This window comes from Neovison vison, chromosome 2 (assembly GCF_020171115.1).
Source record: "Neovison vison isolate M4711 chromosome 2, ASM_NN_V1, whole genome shotgun sequence".
In the NCBI taxonomy this organism is placed as follows: Eukaryota; Metazoa; Chordata; class Mammalia; order Carnivora; family Mustelidae; genus Neogale; species Neogale vison.
In genome coordinates, this window is record NC_058092.1 from 67,292,984 (window position 1) to 67,314,126 (window position 21,143).

The 21,143-nt window shown below is 36.0% G+C and overlaps 1 long non-coding RNA gene across 1 annotated transcript; it reads left to right on the plus strand.

The window, feature by feature from the left end:
- The first annotated feature begins 2,955 nt into the window (after window positions 1-2,955).
- LOC122898749 lies at window positions 2,956-14,436 on the plus strand. Its single transcript, XR_006383043.1, has 3 exons — window positions 2,956-2,974; window positions 10,924-10,980; window positions 14,413-14,436. It is a non-coding gene; the product is annotated as an uncharacterized LOC122898749 (long non-coding RNA).
- The last annotated feature ends 6,707 nt before the right edge of the window (window positions 14,437-21,143 follow it).

Consider the following 21,143-nt stretch of genomic DNA (forward strand, 5'->3'; position numbering starts at 1 on the left):
AAACAATTTATTTATGTGGATTCATATAATAAATGTGTGTGTATATGTATGTGTGTGTGTATATATATTTATATATCTATAGATATATAGATATATAAATGTAATTTCCATCAAGTCACATAGGATATATTTTCTTAGAAGTACTTGGTAAAATTATAGAATATGTACAGAGTTAATTACAAAGAACATATTTTGCTCATGTCTCTTGATAATTACAATTTGCTCTTTTTTTTTTTTAAGATTTTATTTATTTATTTGAGAGAGAGAGAGACAGTGAGAGAGAGCACGAGCGAGGAGAAGGTCAGAGAGCGAAGCAGACTCCCCATGGAGCTGGGAGCCCGATGCGGGACTCGATCCCGGGATTCCAGGATCACGCCCTGAGCCGAAGGCAGTCGTCCAACCAACTGAGCCACCCAGGCGTCCCACAATTTGCTCTTTTTGAGAGAATTAAAAATATGATGAACACAAGCAAATCTTAAACGTTAAATTCTATCATATATTTTAAATAAATATATATTCCAAGATTTAAAATATAGTAATTTAGTGATTATTTTGATACATTTTATTTATAAATTTTATTCAAGAAAGAAATAGGAGTTAGGCTGTGTGAAGTCAGATCATAGATCTGCCATTGTTCACCTAAACATTGAAGTAGACAACTCACCTGCCAAGCATACGATTATCACTTACACTCCACTGCCATAAGTATCTGGAAAATGGAAGGACTAGGTCTATCTGATATTTTTGGTAATCATAATAATAAATATTTATCAGGGCAACAATTGAGAAGTAAAATGCTAATAAGCAAGATATAAAGAAGTGAAAATGTATTTGATAAGGAGAATATGTTGTTTTTTTTAATTTTTTTTTTTTGCAAAATTTTAAAGGAGAAAAGTTCCAAAGAACAAAACATTAAAGAAAAAAAAATGAAAGTGTTTTAAAGTGTAAATTCCACATATTTAAACGTAGTTTAGTTGCCAAGTTGTTGAACAAGAAAAACAAATTGGTCCTCTAGTGAGAGAATCATAGATTAAAATGTACTTACATGGATGCTCAGCATGACCGTTGCAATCACGAATTGGGTTAATTAACTGGTTCTAAGCAACTTCTTAAAGGTTAAGTGTAAGGAAAAGGTAACTAGTAATTTAAAATTCACTTGCTCATTTATTCCTTTCTAGTTCTGTGAAATGAAATGATACACAGATGGAGAAAAAAACTGGCCACAGAGAAAGGAAAGGGAATTCTTTCTTCTCTCTCCTCCCTGACTGACTACAAATATCTAGCTTCTGCCTGGCATTGGGAGAAAGATATTTCTTAAGGAAGTGTAAGTATTATGGAGAAGTTAGTTGATCCTGGCAGTGCAGGGACAACACTGGCATCGTGCACTGAAGGATAACAGGGAGCCCTCTCTCCATGTACCCTAGCAGCCCTACTGTTCAAGTTCTGCCTAGGTCCAGAATCCAGTTTTCTGTGAGGACTGAGGAATATTTCTGACTGCTCTAAGGAGAAAAAAATGAATTCAATATAGGTACGTTAAGTCTCCTTGACTAACAGCCTGTTCTCATGTGTACATGTATTTACGTATTTAGTTAAATAGGTAGATTTTATATACAAAAAAACCTACATGCATGATACTATTATTTCAAGAATAACTTATTGGACATCTCTTAATCTGCTAGAAGGATTCTAAGCAGCAATCTAAAATGAAGAAGACACGACCTCTTGGGTCACCTGGGTGGCTCAGTTGGTTAAGCCCCTGCCTTCGGCTCAGGTCCCGGGATCGAGTCCTGCACCAGGCTCCCAGCTCTACCGGGATTCTGCTTCTCCTTCTGACCTTCTCCCCGCTCATGCTCTCTCTCACTCTCTCTCTCTCTCTTAAATAAATAAAATCTTAAAAAAAATAGCAGATAAAAATAAATAAATAAAAACAAGTAAAATAAAAAAATAAAATCTTTTTTTTTTTTTAATATTTTATTTATTTATTTGACAGGCAGAGATCACAAGTAGGCAGAGAGGCAGGCAGAGAGAGAGGAGGAAACAGGTTCCCTGCTGAGCAGAGAGCCCGATGTGGGGCTCGACCCCAGGACCCTGAGATCATGATCCGAGCCGAAGGCAGAGGATTGAACCACTGAGCCACCCAGGCGCCCCAAAATAAAATCTTTTAAAAAAAGACATTCAGCTTTTTATAATGTAGTCTCTAATGTTTATATTCCTATGTGCACGATCTCTCTCACTTCAACATCTTCTCTTCTAAACAGGTGTGTATGTCCATCCAAATAGCTTAATTTCCTTTTGCAGAAATGTATATTATTGATTAACATATGTTATTGATAATCATTGTTAAGCAGAAACTGTGTGCTTGACACTGTGTTGGGCTCGTTCCTATAAAAGAAAATCTCATTCATTCATCAAAATGATCTCCATGTTTTATGTGGGGAAAGTGACTAATTGAACGTGATCCAACTATAACGTGACTGCATTGAAAGTTTACCAGTCTCCGTAGCAGTAGTTCTAGGCTCTTTCACTAGATTGTAGCTGGGTAGTGGATTATGGCTGACTATGGCATTCTAGGGTACTTTACTAATGCTGTGTTCCTGAGTAATTACCTAATTACTGTACTGGAATTTGAAGCCCAATTTGACTCAACTACTTTCTTGCTAGATGAGTTTGGACAAACCACATAAACTTCTGTGCCTCAGGTTCCTCTGTTAAAATTAGGGATAGTATTTACCTCCAAACATTCTCTGATAATTAATTTCTTTCACATATGTACAGTTTTTTTTTGTTTTGTTTTTTAAAGATTTTATTTATTTATTTGACAGATGGGGATCACAAGTAGGCAGAGAAGCAGGCAGAGAGAGAAGAGGAAGCAGGCTCCCCACTGAGCAGATAGCCCGATGCGGGGCTCGATCCCAGGACCCTGAGATCATGAACTGAGCTGAAGGCAGAGGCTTTAACCCACTGAGCTACACAGGTACCCCCACATATGTACAGTTAATATATCAAGAAGTTCTTACTGATAGGTAAGAACTAACCATTATTAGCACTAAATAAACACAACATTTGACAGGGTCATAATACTATTGTGAAAAAATTTCACAGGGTCCTTGCAATGATTAAACAACACTAGCTACAAATAATGCTTGGACTAGTACCTGACAATAAATATCAGCTATTATTGTGGTAATGGAATGTGATTAACAGCACAGCCTTAATTACATGATACATTTCAAGCACACAAACCAAATCTATCATGGTGTTTGTTTTAGACCTATTTCAGAGCTTTGTATTTATTCTGCCCACACTCTGAGATGGAGAAATATAAACTTAGTTGCCATTTTGTTTGTTTTGTCTTATTTTGGTTTCTTGAGGTCAAAACTGATAAAACTAGCCTTGTTAAAAGGAATGAGTCCAATAAAATTCTAATTTGTAACCAAAGAGAGCTTGCATGGGCCATACGATATACAGGAGGAGATGGGGGAACTTCAAGAGGCAGGCATCTTCATAAGCAAATAGGGCATGCTGAAGGGGATGGGTTCTAAGGAACGCACAGATTCAACACCCTCTTGCCTTCAGAGCTACATTTGATCAGGCCATTTTCCTTCAACAAACAACAGCTACATTTCAAGGCTTTCCCACAGGAGATGCAGTGGGAATGGGTGTGTGGTAGGGCTGAGGGAGCAGGAGGTGAATTGTTTTGGACTGATTGCACAGGAAACACAGCCCTTGTGTCACAGAGCCTGTGTAGGGTCGCTAGTGATGGCAGCCGAAGCCCCATAGGACCTCTGTTGGCGCAGATAGCGTAAAACTAACTCAGCAGGTCTGGGTTTACATTTTACTGTACAGGTTCATGCTTCTGAATACTAAGCAAAACTATACACTTTTATTTTCTAATAATCTTTCAATATTTATTTGTTACTAAAATGGAAAGAGAAATGGCCAAAAAGTATACAAAGAAGCGACTTTCAGCTCCCGTTCTAGGAAGGATTTGTTGGGTGATCTTGTTCAGTCACTTCATCCCCTCTGCTCAGTTTCCCACTGTGAAGTGACATGAAGGCACAGACCCATCCCTGAGGCTCATTCTACTCAGCTCCTACATGCATCTGTATGTAATTCATACCACTCACCGTATTATGTAAATGATTTTATATTTAACAAAGAAGCTAATTAAATAGGACAGATTTTCTTATGAATTCTAAATGAAGAAACAATATGTTAACAATATGCATTATTATATTGGTTATGAAAGAATTGATAATCCCTCCAAAGTGGTCTTCCATCTACACTGTATAATATACAGTGGTCTTAAATGGTACTTTTTCTGTAGACCATAATGTGATAGATATTCTTCTATTGACCAATGCGTAATCTTCATTTTCTTTTCTTTTTTTTTATTTTATTTTTATTTTTTTTATTTTTATTTTTTTTCCAATTTATTTATTTTCAGAAAAACAGCATTCATTATTTTTTCACCACACCCAGTGCTCCATGCAAGCTGTGCCCTCTATAATACCCACCACCTGGTACCCCCAACCTCCCACCCCCCCCGCCACTGTAAACCCCTCAGATTGTTTTTCAGAGTCCATAGTCTCTCATGGTTCATCTCCCCTTCCAATTTACCCAAAAGCACATACCCTCCCCAATGTCCATAACCCTAGCCCCCTTCTCCCAACCCCCCTCCCCCCAGCAACCCACAGTTTGTTTCGTGAGATTAAGCGTCACTTATGGTTTGTCTCCCTCCCTATCCCATCTTGTTTCATGGATTCTTCTCCTACCCACTTAAGCCCCCATGTTGCATCACCACTTCCTCATATCAGGGAGATCATATGATATTTGTCTTTCTCCGCTTTCATATTTACTGGAACTATGTTACTATCTGCCATCTCCACCACAGCACACCAGAAACTGTTTATTTACAAGAATATAGCTTTAGATCTCTGGACCATATGATTGACTAAAATATGGCTGAGGCTGAATAGATAGTGCATATCCTAAGGAGATAACCTTCCATAGAACTTAACCAGGGAGTGAAACATGTTATTTTTCAATTGCCCATTTGCTTTATGGAAACCAAAAAGCATGTAGTGTCTGGAAAACAACAATGGTAAGATAATATCCTATTTAATTATAATCAAAGAGGGAGAACTTCCTCCTTCACTGTTATGTTCTTACAATTTACATGAGTGTGGCAGAAATATTTAACTTGTCAGTCAAGATGCTTGACAAAATAATCACATTAATGAGTCTTAGGCAGTAATGAAAAGATGTGCCTGGCATACTTGTTTGTAAGATTTGCCAGATTCATTAAAAATCAAAGTTATATTATATCAGCAATAATCTACATGTCGTCACAAACCAAGAGCTTGGCTATTTCTAGCTGTAATTACCAATAATAAACTTACCTAAAATAAAGCTAAATAAGCTAAGTAATACAAGAAAAACAAAACAACAAAACAACAAAACCCCAAACAACAACAACAAAACCCTTAAAAATATTTTTAGGAAACACTGAAGGAAAAGTTCATGTCTAAAAATCTCCTTGAAAATGGATAAAATTCAGGATACCTGAGTGGTTCAGTCGGTTCAGTGTCCACTCTTGGTTTTTTTTTTTTTTGGTTTTTTTTTTAAGATTATTTATTTATTTATTTGACAGAGAGAGATTACAAGTAGGCAGAGAGGCAGGCAGAGAGAGAGGAGGAAGCAGGCTCCCCGCTGAGCAGAGAGCCCGATGCGGGACTCGATCCCAGGACTCTGAGATCATGACCTGAGCCGAAGGCAGCGGCTTAACCCACTGAGCCACCCAGGCGCCCCCACTCTTGGTTTTGACTCAGGTCATGATCTCACTGAATGAGAAATCAAGCCCCAAGTCAGTGGTGAGTCTGCTTGAGTTTCTCTCCCTCTGCTCCTCTCCACACTCTCTTTCTCAAATAAATGAATGAATCTTTAAAAATTGGACAAATTTTTCTCCCTATCAGGACAATATATACATATACATACACACACATATAATTCATATATATAACAATATTCAGGAATATATATACCTTTGCAACATAATATTCCTTGGGCATAATAATAAAAAATGATTTTTTTTTAATGAAAGAATAACTTATGGGCTTTATTCTCTATTAACAGAAAGCCATTTTAGATCATATTCTGTGCTGGCTATTTAGTGAATATATTTGTTTATCATGACTCTAACTATGCTTTGTCAGCCACATGTGAAATGTGAACCTCAGAATCATTCCTTCACAGTTCCCCTATAGCTAATTCTGTTCTTATATACTGCTTATGAAAACCCTTCCCTACATTATGGCCAGCTGAATGAAAGGCTCATTGATTGGGCACAAACTATGGGCCAGGCACTGTAACTATATTAGTAAACAAGAGACACATTCATGAGTGTGACACTTGGAGCTCAGAGATGAGTAAATTAACTGTTCATGAGGAATCAGAACCAGTAATTTCTACTTACCTTTGATGATTCCAACCAAACATCATTTCTTTAAGGAAGCCATATAGGAAACAAGAGAGTGGGACATTAATTGAGCTGTTAATTGACGATGTTAATCTTTTTCTTTTAAGTTTTCAGCCATATGTATGATTATTTTAGAGCTCTTTACTATTGATTTCATCTCTTGGGTTACTAATGTTCTGAATTAGCTGCTTTGTTTTTAAATTATAGGTCATACTTGTTTGCTTATTCATATGAGTAATCTTGATTTTATGTAAAATACTTTGCATGATACAATTTACTGGGTTTTGATACTTTTGTGTTCTCTTAAAGGACATTGAATTGTGTCCTGGCAGACAATTAAATTACTGGGAGAGAGTCTTAATTCTTTCAGGCTTAATTTTATTCTTTGCTAAGGTAGGTCAATCTTGTTTTTTGTAATTTTCCCAAGGCATGGCCTTTACACCAGAAGGTAATTCTTGTTCTAAAGTCTGGCCTCTCTGGGAATCTCAACTGAATGTGCGAGGTGCTAAGCAAGGTTTCCTTATTGTGGCTGACAAGGAATTTCCCTCACACCCATGTAATCTCCAGCTGATCTCAGCCTCAGCCAGTCTCAGGAAATATGTATGTCTCTCAGATCTTGCCCTGGGCATATATAGCCTATCTTCAGCCAACAACTCATAGGGAGCCCCGACACAGACTTCTGGGCCTTGCCCATCTACGTAGCTCCCTGCCCTTTGGGGGTCTACACACATCACGACACTTCCAAAGTCTACGATTCTCTCCTCTCAGCTCAGCAAAGTTCCATGTTTGCTTTAGCTTCCAATACTGTCCACGGTTAGAAGACTGGCCTTATTGAAGAACCAGGGAAAACTGGGGCTTGCTTCCCTTCCCTCAAAGATGGCAGTGCCATTATCTGATAATAGTTACCTCATACATTTTGATTAGTTTGATAATTACTTAGGCTGGCAAAGAAAGTACAGTGCTAGTTATTCATCATGGCCTTACTTATTTTATTTCAAATTCATTAGTTTAATAAAACAAACAAGCAATTGGAAAAAAAGAGCAAGAGAGACAAACCAAGAAACAGATTCTCAACTATAGAGAACAAATTGACCATGACCAGAGGGGAGATGAGTAGAGGGATGGGTAAAGAAGATGATGGGGATTAAAAAAGTACACATCATAATGAAAAAAATAAATAAAATAAAATAATACAAAATTTAGAAGTTTGGAAAAATAGGAGAAAAAATTATATCTAAAATATATTTATATCTTAAATATATAAATATAAATATATTCCTATAGTTATATTTAAAATATATCTTTAAAGTAATATAATAAATAAATAAATAATTATAAATCATAATAAATAATAAATATATACACATATTTAAAAATAGGAGGAAGCCACTGAAATTAATCTCTACACATACATACACATGCATATATACTGTATATAATTTTATCTTATTCATGCATATGATAACATTTGATATAAAAATATTGGATTATATAATTTGATTTCCTAAATTTAATCACAGTATATGTGTGGAATACATGCATATGTACTAAAATTAGTATATACAGTATATAAGCATGATTACTGTGCAATTCTAGTATTACCTATAAATGCCTCGTCATTTGGGCACTTAGAGCAAAATGAGACAGGGAGAGTATCTCCTTCCTGATACTATATTGTTGTTTTCTTTTCTAATCTGATTCATTTTCAAGGATCAAATTCTGTATTCCATGTCCATACCTGTTACATATTGACTCGGTTCAGATTGAACACTAATTAGCTGTTGTAAATTCATGTCTCTGTTTCTGTGACTATCTAAATTTCAATCTGTCAAATACAGCCATTATTAATTATTACATTTTTACAATTCTGCAGTATTGTTTTCTGTTTGTTCTGTCACATGATCTCACAAGTGCTAAAGGTGTATCCCTCTCCTAACTCATTATTTACAGTAGCAGAATTTAGGAAATATTCTATGTATCTCTAGATTTAGGAAAGAAGTGAGTTAAATTGTCTCACTACCTAGAAAAACATCCCCAGTCCCTTACCTCCAGTAACCAGAATGCACTTTATTTCAACAGCTGTTTTCACTTTACACCAGCAAAGTGTTCGTCTTCCCTTTGTCCCATTACCAGCTGCTCCTGCCATGGTTTCCTTATAAACTGACTGCTAGCTGGACTCCCTGAAGTCTATTTTAATGCTCATTATATAAGCAGGGAGGGTGACCTAAGAAGAATGTTTCCAGGCTTAGACAGAGTTAATAGTCTACAAATTATTTTTCAAAAAATGTTGTGGGTCAGTCATGGTTTGAGGTGCTGGAGATACAGCAGTGAGTCAGGTTTCTGATTGTAAGGGGTTTGCATTCTTGATGAGGTGAAAACATTATTGAAGATAATATCTGAGAGATCTAAGTCAGGTGCAGGTAAGTTCTATAAAAGTTTACACAACACAGTCAATAATCGGATTACTATCAGGAGGAAGGAGAGGTGTCTGAGACATGATCAGCTCTGGTTCTCTGATGAGCTCTTTACCTTAGGAAGGTAGCTGTCACAAGAGATCTCTGGTGGTGGGAGTCAGATCCCCCATGACTCAGGTTGGCTTCACCTCACATCACCTAGAGCATCTTTAACCTTTTGAACCCTCAGTTTCTTCCCCTGTATTGAGTTCCTTTGCTCTGCAGCACACCCTCGTTCCCCAGGTCTCTTGTCTTGATTTTGTCATGTTCATGTTTATATCTCACAAGTTTTTTTTTTAATATTCCCTATTGGCTTTTAGGAGAGTTTTTCAAATGCTTCTCCAATTTAGTAATGTGTTTCTCTGTTGAATCTATCTGTATTAGGTTCCTATTCCTGCTATAGCGAGTTTCAGAAAACTGAATTGTTTATAGTAGGACATTTATTATCTTACAGTACTGCAAGTCAGTAATCTGAAATGGGTCTCACTGAGCCAGACAAAATCATGGTGTTGGCAGGGATGTTCTGTCAGGGTAAAAGTTTTTCCTTGTCTTTTCCAGCTTCCAGAGACCGCCCTGGCCCCTTTCTTCCATCCTCATAGCCAGTGACATTGGGAGGAGTCTATCTCCCTAGGACATCTCTTTCATTCTCCCTCTTCTGCCCCCGATCCCCTTTTACCTTTAGGGATCTTTCTGATCACAATGGGCCACTTAGATAATCCAGAATAATTTTACTATTTTAAGGTCAGCTGATTAATTACATCTGCAACTGGAAGTCCTTTTTGTCATAAAACCTAACATATTCACAGATTCTGGAGATTGGAAGATAGACTTCTTTAGAGAGGGGAGCATTATTCTGCCCACCTCAACATTTTTCTATGTATCCTATCTGTTTTTAGTTCTAAATATATGAGTGGGGGTGAATTTCACTTGTTTTTTATTTACATTATTTTGTATCTTGCTTTACATTGATAGAATATGTTAGGCCATTATCAACCAAGATATGGTTTCTTTGGGGTTTATTTTATTACCCTGTTCTGTCTTGTTCAGATGAGGTGACACCACAAAGGATTTATTTGTTATATAAATATTGAAATTTTAGGAGACAGCAAGTGTCATTCTATGCACTACAAAGGAGGTCTGAACTCATGTCAGATTACTTGTCCATAATTGTAAATAAACCAGATTTGTTAATAAACAATTTGAGTTATTGTTCTAGAAAAGGTATATACATAGGGCGTCATACTTCCACAGAACATTGTTAATTATAAGAATCTTTTAGGGTAGAAATTAATCATTTTCACGTATAAATTCTTCACCCTTATCAATGGTCTGCAATATAATAAGCACTAGGTCAATAGTCACTGAATAAGTAAACGAACTGGTTAATTTCCTATCAAGCCCTAAAGAATACAGTGGGATGAGAAAAAGAAACATATTTTCAAGTATGTTTACAATCGACAGTTGTCCGAATAGCCTGAGAGAGTGTGAAATGTATCAAGATTCATAATATGTATTTGTCATTATTGACTTAATTGGTGATCTATATTACAAACTATCAATACCACTTAATGTATATTATTTTATTCTGTGGTGTCAGTTTTCCTTTGTGAATTATTAAATTTTTTGACATAATTCTCTGGTTATTTTGGCATCATGTAAACATATACTTTTTTTTTTTTTGGCTGTGCAAGTTTTCTTTGTTTGCCTGGAAAGGAATGCACAGGACCCCTTTGGAGGAAGAAATGGGAACAGCTGTCCTATACAGTGTTGGTGCCAACTTGGGTCTTTTTAGTCCAGTGATACTCTGGACCACTCATGCACCAAACTGGAAGACTTTATTGATCTTCCTTCGTGTAACAATTTTTTAAAAAAATGCATTACACATATCTTCTCCATTTTATTTTTTCATGGTAAGCTTCATGAAAGCCAACTGAAAATTTACAAGGAGGTAAGGATTACTGTCAGAAAAATGTATTTTATTCTCTATTCCAGACTACTAGAGCTATTTCTCCACAGCAGTTTTCCCTTCTGAAGCTGAACAGCAGCAAGGTGAGTAATTATTAGAAGCACAGCAAGTTCCTGGCTGCAGCCCGTGTGGTGAAGAGCTTATTCTAAGACATTCAATTGCATGTAGAGAGGAAAAGAATTTCCAAAGCAAGCAAATGTCTTTGAAGAGTTTATGCCCCTAAAATGATCTCAAAGCAACAAATTTAGCTGCTTATAATTTTCTTTGGAAAATACAATACGGTCTGCCCCAGGTATATGATATTATGGCAGCCATTTTTTTCAAAGGGATGGCTAACTACATAAAGACCCAAGTTCCAGGTAGAAATAAAACATTTTTCTAGTTGTGCACAGAACATTAAACCTAATGTTAATAATCAGAACTTCATTTATGAATTATAGTTAAGGGAAAAATTCATTTAAAAAAAAAAGCATACATCATTTGCACAGAACTTTTCTGTACCTTTTTTGAAATGCACTTATGGATTCATTAAGTTCTCTCATTTTCTTTCTTTCCTGGGCCCAAGTGGCCAGCTCTCAGCTATGTATGGTGGAAAGGCAAACTTAAAAGAAGAGGGTTATGAAGAAGATGATTTGTTTCAGTGCATTGCATTGTATAAGAAGACCAGAAAATTAGGGTTGCCTAAGGACCAAACCTTCTTTGTTCTCAAGCATTTAGATTATAGAACTATTTATCATAAGTACCAATAAAAAGCGGGACTCTAAAGGGCACAGTGCTTTCTAAATGTAACTACTTGTGGTCAGGGTGACTTATTTACTTTTTCATATTTATCTTTCATATGCCTTAATCACAGGGTGCTTATACTTTTTCCAGGTCATGAGTTTTAATTGGCACTTATATCTTAGCATTAACACCTAATTTTATACTGTTTATTTTTGCATCACACATGACCTTCAGGACACAGATGAATGTTTTTTGAATCTACTGATTTTCTGAATAAGATGTACATTTTTCTGTATATATAACTCAAGGAAATAGTTTGATTGAAGAATATTATCAAGACTAAGAACAGATACAAAGACAAATATGACAGTACATTTCCCTTATGCCATTAGTCTTTATTTCATAATTTCATTTTCTGATCTAGTGCCTCTCTCCCTTCCCTAGGGAGTAGAGCTAAAAAATCCAAAAAAGTGATTTGTTTGCACTATAGTGTTGAACTTTGGAAACAAAACTTTAGGGAATAGACTGGCAGTAGACTGATGATGAGTAATTCACTGGAATATAGAATATCATATGGAGAGTTAGAATAATACAAGTGACAGCATTAACTTTCAACTCAAACTATGTTCTAAAATTATTCAGACCAGAACAAGAAAAGTGCAAAATAATATTTTGGAAGCCCTATTCAATATAATTGATTCAGAGTGTGTATGTGTGTGAGTGTACGTGTGCATGTCTGTTCTTTTTTTTTTTTTTTTTTTTTAGATTTTTTATTTATTTATTTGAGAGAGAGAGACAGAGAGAGCATGAGCGAGGAGAAGGTCAGAGAGCGAAGCAGACTCCCCATGGAGCTGGGAGCCTGATGTGGGACTCGATCCCGGGACTCCAGGATCACGCCCTGAGCCGGAGGCAGTCGTCCAACCAACTGCGCCACCCAGGCCACCCTGCATGTCTGTTCTGATTGTATATTTCTATCAATACTAAAAATGCTGCTGGGATTCACTTAACTACTGGACGTCAGTGTTGCTCCACTATTAAAAAAAAAAAGAAAAAAGAAAAAAACTTGATTCCAAAATTCCTTACAAAAAGAATATATTAGAATTTTGCATTAATAAATAAAAAGATTAAAGATTCATTAAAAGAGTTTTTATTCAGTCTATTTATTTTATTTAGCTTTCTTTTTTTATTAATAAAATTAGTTCAATCCATTCGAGGCTTAAAGAATTAATAAGATTTAAAAATATTTTATCTGTAGATATTTTAATTCACATATTAGACTGAAATCAGATGAGGGGAGATGATAATGCCTTTAAATATTTATCTATCTACCCTTATACTACATTTCATGATACTTTTCTTCCTTTTTTTTTTTTTTTTTTTTTTTTTTTTTTTTTTGTTGACTGGGAGCAAATTTGAAACTAGCCAAAAGAAAACATCTGAGATATGTCGTGGAAACTACTCAAAAGTAATTTTAATACATACGTGTTTTATGTTTATGTGCAAATATATTGCTTTTAAAGTAACATTTAAAAGTAACATTTAAAAGCAATATATTTGCACATAAACAGTTAAAAATTTTGTCATACATTATATATATAGCATACTTTATAGCATACTCTCAATGTTTTTCATTGATGTCTTTAAGAAAAAATTATCATGATACTAACAAAATATATTAAGTACCTAGGAATACATAGGTTAGAACTATGGGCCACAAAACTATTTAATATTTAATTTTTTTCACCCTCCCAGGACAATCCTATCACCTTGGGGTCAGTATCACCTATAATGAAAATTCCTGCTTTACAGTGATCCTTATATTTCTATTGCCTCATGATGGTTATTTTTTTCCCAAGCTTTACATTTTCATGTTGAATAAAAATGACTGATTGATTAATACAATTACTGTTGTTATTTCGTTTTCAAAGGCTAATCTGGTGAAATAATTTAAAAAATAAAATTAGGTATTGATTACTACTTAATGGTTATTTTGCTAACTTCAAGAGGCTATTTTCAAAATGTTTTGATTTAGTCACCTCAAATAGCTCATAAAATATAAACATACATACATACAAATAAAAAATGTTACTAATCTAAAAAATAAAGTTTTTGCTTTGTGAACTGCTTCCTTCCCTCCAAAGCCCCCCTTTATCCTTAAAAAATTGTGTGACTATATGGTCTAAAAGTCACACGTAATATATTCTTGTCAATGAATGTATTCAGAGTTGATTTTCCCAGTGCTGTAGCCTCCATCTGTGTTCCTATTAGCATTTATGTCCTTTTTTAACACAAGCCATTTCAGGAAAGGGAAATCCATTATATTTTCAAACAAATTACACTTGTAAATGAAATAAAAATCCTCAGGGAGACTTGACTTCAAAGTGTCTAAAGGCCAAAAGTGGTTATTAGATTACTAGTTATAAGTATGAAAGAAGACTACTATATATACAAATGATTTAAAAGCAAATATATTCTTAAAAGATACAATGTGCTGAATTTGACTTTATATAATAAATCATTTTATATTATTGTCTTCAGGTAAAAATACAAAAAAATTAATAATTCTTAACATTTTTAAATAACTAACCAATAAAAATTCCATTCTTATATCTTATCATTAGAGAATCACTGATGAGGAATTTGAGAAACAAAACAGAGGATCATAGGAGAAGGGAGGGAAAAATGAAACAAGATGAAACCAGAGAGAAACAAACCATAAGAAACTCTTTTTTTTTAAATTATTTTTGATTTTATTTATTTATTTTTTAAGATTTTATTTATTTATTTGACAGAGACCACAAGGAGGCAGAGAGGCAGGCAGAGAGAGAGGAGGAAGCAGGCTCCCTGCTGAGCAGAGAGCCCAATGTGGGGCTCGATCCCAGGACCATGAGATCATGACCTGAGCCTAAGGCAGAGGCTTTAACCCACTGAGCCACACAGGTACCCCACCATAAGAGACTCTTAATCTCAGGAAACAAACCTAGGGTTGCTGGAGGGGAGGGGAATAGGAGGGATGGGGTGGCTGGGTGGTGGACATTGGGGAGGGTATGTGCTATGGTAAGTCTATAGTTGTGTAAGACTGATGAATCACAGACCTGTACCTCTGAAACAAATAATATTTTACATGTAAATAAAAAAAATATTGTGGGGACTTTTTAAGGAACAAGGTATTTTAAAATAAAACAAGTCCTTAATATCACTTACTATATACCCCTAATGAGTGATTCAGAATATTTTTCAGTTGATTTAAGAATAACAGCTGACTTCTGTATTTAATCTATTTAGTTACTTTTCATGAGAAATAATAGCATGATTATACAAAAACATACACATTTCTAAAGCTATGTAAAACCGAACAGTTAAATTCTTTATAATTTTATTTGTTTTGGGAACTAGAATTGAAACAGTTAACTCTTCTTTTTTAAAATAATTTATTTACTATTTGTCAGAGAGAGAGAGTGCATAAGCAGTGGGAACAGCAGGCAGAGGGAGAAGCAGGTGTCCCTCAGAGCAAGGAGCCTGATGCAGGACTCTATCCCAGGACCCTGGGATCATGACCTGAGCTAAAGGCAGATGCTTAACTGACTGAGCCACCCAGGCATCCCGAAACTGTTAACTCTTTTTTTTTTTTTAATTTTTTTTTTAAAGATTTTATTTATTTATTTGACAGACAGAGATCACAAGTAGGCAGAGAGGCAGGCAGAGAGAGAGGAGGAAAGCAGGGTCCCTGCTGAGCAGAGAGTCCGATGGCGGGGCTCAATCCCAGGACCCTGAGATCATGACCTGAGCCGAAGGCAGAGGCCTAACCCACTGAGCCACCCAGGTGCCCTCCGAAACCGTTAACTCTTAATTATATGTAATAATCAAGCGGTGAAAACATTAATAATTAACCTGAAGATTGATTCAAAAACAAAGCAATTTTTTTCCAATTTATTTATTTTCAGAAAAACAGTATTCATTATTTTTTTTCCAATTTATTTATTTTCAGAAAAACAGTATTCATTATTTTTTCACTACACCCAGTGCTCCATGCAAGCTGTGCCCTCTATAATACCCATCACCTGGTACCCCAACCTCCCACCCCCCTGCCACTTCAAACCCCTCAGACTGTTTTTCAGAGTCCATAGTCTCTCATGGTTCACCTCCCCTTCCAATTTACCCAAATTCCCTACTCCTTTCTAACGCCCCTTGTCCTCCATGCTATTTGTTATGCTCCACAAATAAGTGAAACCATATGATAATTGACTCTCTCTGCTTGACTTATTTCGCTCAGCATAATCTCTTCCAGTCCCGTCCATGTTGCTACAAAAGTTGGGTATTCATCCTTTCTGATGGAGGCATAATATGGAAAGAACCAAGATGCCCTTCAACGGATGAATGGATAAGGAAGATGTGGTCCAAAAACAAAGCAGTTTTTTAAAAAAATCTTCATGATTTTGCAGCAAATGTGATTTTTTAAATGTGATTTTTTTTTTTAATGGAAGTACAGTTGACACACAGTGTTACATTTGTTTCTGGCATACAAAATTGTTATTTAGATATCTCTACATATTATACTGTGCTCACAAGTATAGCTACTATCTATCACCATACAACACTATTGTGATACCACTGACAACATTCCCGATGCTCTCTACCTTTCTTCTCTATGACTTACACATTCCATAACCAGAAGTTTGTATCCTATCCACTTCACCCATTTTATCTGTCTTCCTACCCCCTTCCCCTCAACAACCATCAGCTGGTTATCTGTCTGTTTTTTTGTTTTTTGTGTTTTTTTTGTCTATTTGTTTTATTTTTAAGATTTCACATATAAGATCCATATGACATCATATACTTTTCTTTCTCTAACTTATTTCACTTAGCATAATATCCTCTAGGTCCATCTATATTTTCATAAATGTCAAGATCACATTTTTAGAGCTGAGCAGTATTTCATTGTGTATATAAGATATATATATATATATTATATATATAATATATACTCAATACTATATATAGCACATCATCTTTATTCATTCATCCATCGATGGATACTTAGTTTCTCAATCTGGCTATTATAAATGATGCTGTAATAAACACAGAGATGCACATAGACCTTTTTGAAATAGTGTTTTCATTTTCTTTGGGTAGTGGACTTACTATATTATGTGATTTTTTCATTTATGACTTTTTGAGGAACTTCTATACTGTTTCCACAGTGGCTGCACCAATTTCCATTCCTAAAAATAGTGCAGGAGGGCTTCCTTTTCTCCACAACTTTGCTAACATTTGTTATTTCTTGTCTTTTTTATATTAACCACTTGGACAGGTGTAAAGTGATATATTGCACTGTGATTTGGATTTGTGTTTCCCTGATGATTAGTGATGTTGAACATCTGTATTTCTTTTGCCTTACGTAGGCACCTCACATGATGGCAGTTCTTACCTGCAGTGTGGTGCAAACCTTCATTCCCACAAGAACTGGGTCATTGATAGTCATGCCTGGATTGCACTGTTGTAGTTTTTTTCACTAATCTCGATCACCACACATGGTAACTGAGGCATTGTGATTTATAAGACATATGTGTTTGGTCATTCACATGACCAATGTATATTTCTCATACATATTTGGTCTTTGTCCATGGTTTCTGGCTTTTAACTCTCAAAACATTTGGGATTTCCTGAGTGATAAGAGGAATGAGGGCATCTTTTGTTATATTTTGTCTCTTGTCCTTCTTTCTGGAAAATGCTTCAGAGCCACAAAGGTGAATTCATAACAAGCCCCTTTACAAGACAACTGGGTCTATGTTAATGACAACCAATTGGAGAGTTTCTAGGTTGGGGAACCAGAGCGCTTCCACAAGCCACTACACTGGGCCCCAAACTCCACGAGGACAAACCTCTTTTGTTCAGAACCACATGCTATGTATCTTTTCATCTGGCTGTTGGTCTGGTTTTAATATCCTTTGTAATAAACCAAAAGTCTACTAAGTAAACAGGTTTTTTGAGTTCTGTGAGCCACTCCAGCAAGCTAATCAACCCCAAAGCGGGGACTGCGGGAACGTTTAATTTATAACTAGCAGGTCAGCATTACAGGTAACTAACTACCTCGACTTGCAACTGACATTTGGAGTGGACAGTGGTTCTGTTGAACTGAGCCTTTTACTTGTGAAATCTAATGCTATTTCTGGGAAGTGTTAGGGTTGAACTGTAGGGTACTGAGCTGGTGTCCTGCGAATTGCTTCATGCCGTGGGGGAAACTCTTCCTCCCCCAAACACCTTGGAATTGGATCCAAAACCTATTTAGTGACACTAAGGGATGCCCTAAGCGATCTTTTTTTCAGACATACTTTCTCTCCCTCCATAATCTAATCTAATTTCCTCTTTGTAGTCAGGATCAATCACTCCAGCCAACCCAGTAATTTCCTTTTTTGCCTGTTGCTTCAGAAGCACCCAGAAGCTCAAAGTAGCCAGGTGGCAGTCTTAGTTTGCAACTTAGAGGAATTATTGGTGTGTCTTCTGGTGGAACCATTGCTCCTTCTGGAACTTAGATCTCTAAACCAGCAGAGGATACAGTGTGGGAACAAGGAACAGGATTTTACTAGTAGGTCTTTAAGGCTAACAGTGAGTGGTGCCTTTCCTATTTCCACCTCTCGATTCCTCTCAATCCTGGCTATCAGAGAAACAGCACCATGTACTGGATGTTGATTTAGAGCATATGTAGCCTTCCCTCCACGTGTCCTCTGTCTTCAGAGTTTATTCTTTGCTTGGAGTGAAATACTAAAACAACAGAAGTAGTCCCCTGTCTTTTTCTACCAAAGATCTCCCTAAAAGTAAAAATAGACTTAAAAAAAAAATTCCAAGCAATTAAACTCCTGTGAGCTAGCATAAAACTGAAGGTGGATATTTTTAAATAACTGGTATATACTAACTGATGAATCAATAAACATTGTATTGAGAAAAGTAGAGTTCCATAAATTATTTTAAGCATCTGCTAAATGCTAAGGGTTTGGGATACAGAGATAAACAAGACCCCCTATCCTCACTTCTTTTCTTTCATCCAGAAGAGATTAGGTTTTTTTTTTTTAAAGATTTTATTTATTTATTTGACAGAGAGAAATCACAAGTAGATGGAGAGGCAGGCAGAGAGAGAGAGAGAGAAGCAGGCTCCCTGCGGAGCAGAGAGCCCGATGCGGGACTCGATCCCAGGACCCTGAGATCATGACCCGAGCCAAAGGCAGCGGCTCAACCCACTGAGCCACCCAGGCACCCCAGAAGAGATTAGTTTTGAAATGTTTCCACATTTAAATAAAAAAATAAAACTCAATTTCCTAAAAACAATGCAAAATTTAACACATAATGGAAGCTGAATTACTTTGATAAGTAAGTCAAATACCACATGTAGAACACTCATGAGACAGCTTGCACATAGTAGGTGCTCAGTATGTTTAAGTGCCCTGAATCATTAAATATTTTTGTTTTTTAAAGATTTTATTTTTTTATTTTGCAGACAGAGATCACAAATAGGTAGAGAGGCAGGAAGAGAGAGAGAGGGAAATAGGCTCCCGGCTGAGCAGAGAGACCAATGCAGGGTTGGATCCCAGGACCCTGAGATCATGACCTGAGCTGAGGCAGAGGCTTAACCCACTGAGCCACCTTGGTGCCCCCATTAAATATTTGCTGAGTGCCTTTTATATTTCAGGAATTTTTAAGTGCTGAAGACACCAAGGTAAACATGAAAGTGATGACTTATGACTCATAGATGAAGACCACATCTTACCGAAGAAAAATTCACAAATAAGCTGAGTATTAAGAAAAAAAGCAGTAAGAGGAGAGAGAATAAGAAGAAGACAAGAACCTACTGTAGGACACTGTGAGAAGTTATAGTATGAATTCATGTAATTCATGCTACCTACAAATAAATGTTTGTTAAACAGGTATTTTAAAACGAATTTTTATAATAATAATAATAATAAACCTCAGAGTATACAGTAGCAGGGATGCTAAATGTAAAGTTAATTATAGTTGGAGTAGTCAAAAGGGTCAAATTTTGCTGAATAAAAATCCAAATAACAAAATCATTAGGGAGGAGGGAAGGAAGGTTAATTAAAAGTTATTATCAAAAATCAATTTACCCAAGCATGAAATGGAAACAGTCCACTAAATACAGATAATGAGAAAAAGTATATAATCTCTAATGGTTGCTAAATAAGAGTAGAAGAAAGTCATATTGGAAGTAGGAAATTTAGATTCTCTTTCTATCTTTCTCACTAAGTGAGGGGGAAAAGAAAGTAATTTTTGAGAGAATCTACCTACTGGTTATTTTGTTCAGTGAAAATAGAGAAACAGCGATCCCCCTCAGACTTTGCCATCCACCTCCGTATGAAATATTTAAGGCAAAGAAAATTAAATAACAATGTCTTGCCAAATGTAAACTGGGGGCTCCAGGGGGCTGGATTTGACCACCACATTAAGCTTTAGATCAAAGCAAGCTCTGTCTATTGCAATCACTCTACTCTTTAACCTAATCTGTTACTAATTTGAATGAAAGATTAATTTTATGACAAATGCTATCAATTGCCACAGTGTTCCAAATATTTATGACATTATTAAGAGAGGGACCAAAAAGGTTTTGATAAAACAGTGTTCAGACCGTTAAAGGAAGCCAAGGAGGTGTCCGCGGGGATACCTACTTCAGTGGGCCCGAAGAAGACACAATGTGAAAAGTGACACTGGGGTTAGTAAGGTGTGTGTTTGTGTGAGGTTGACCTAGTCTAGTATGTGAGAATTTACAGCGTGACTCTGAAGAGTTTTTTTTTTTTCCCATTTTGCATGTTGTCTATTCTTGTGTGATTTAATCTAAATATTTTCATAAGAATGGCAGAATGCTAATAGCTGGTATGCAAGAATATCTGACAGCACTGACTCATAATTATGTTGGCAGCATGATTAAAACGAACTCGTAGCTTATTTGATTTAAATGAGAGTTTAAAAAAAACACAAAATTTTTGTAGATACTTGTTAATGGCTATGACATTATAACCACCTTCTTCTTGAAACTCTGTCTTTCAGCCTCAACAGATTTTTTTTAAAGATTCTTCTGTTTCTCTTCTTTCTACTTCATGATCTTTTCATGAACCATACCCTTTCCTAAAACCTATTTATACTTCCAATCTTTAAAGTTCAACTGAAATGTCACTTTTTAAAACAAATAACAAACAAACAAAAACATATTATGATACAACCTTCCAGATTAGGGCTTATTCCCTGATACACACTCACATATTTGATTGCAGTATTATCAAATCATAATTAAAAGTAAAAATCTAGGAGTGCCTGGATGGCTCAGTGGGTTAAAGCCTCTGCCTTTGGCTCAGGTCATGATCCCAGGGTCCTGAGATTGAGCCCTACATTGGGCTCTCTGCTCAGCAGAGAGCCTGCGAGCAGAGAGCCTGCTTCCCCCTCTCCCTCTGCCTGCCTCTCTGCCTACTTGTTATCTCTCTCTGTGTCAAATAAATAAATAAAATCTTTTTAAAAAGTA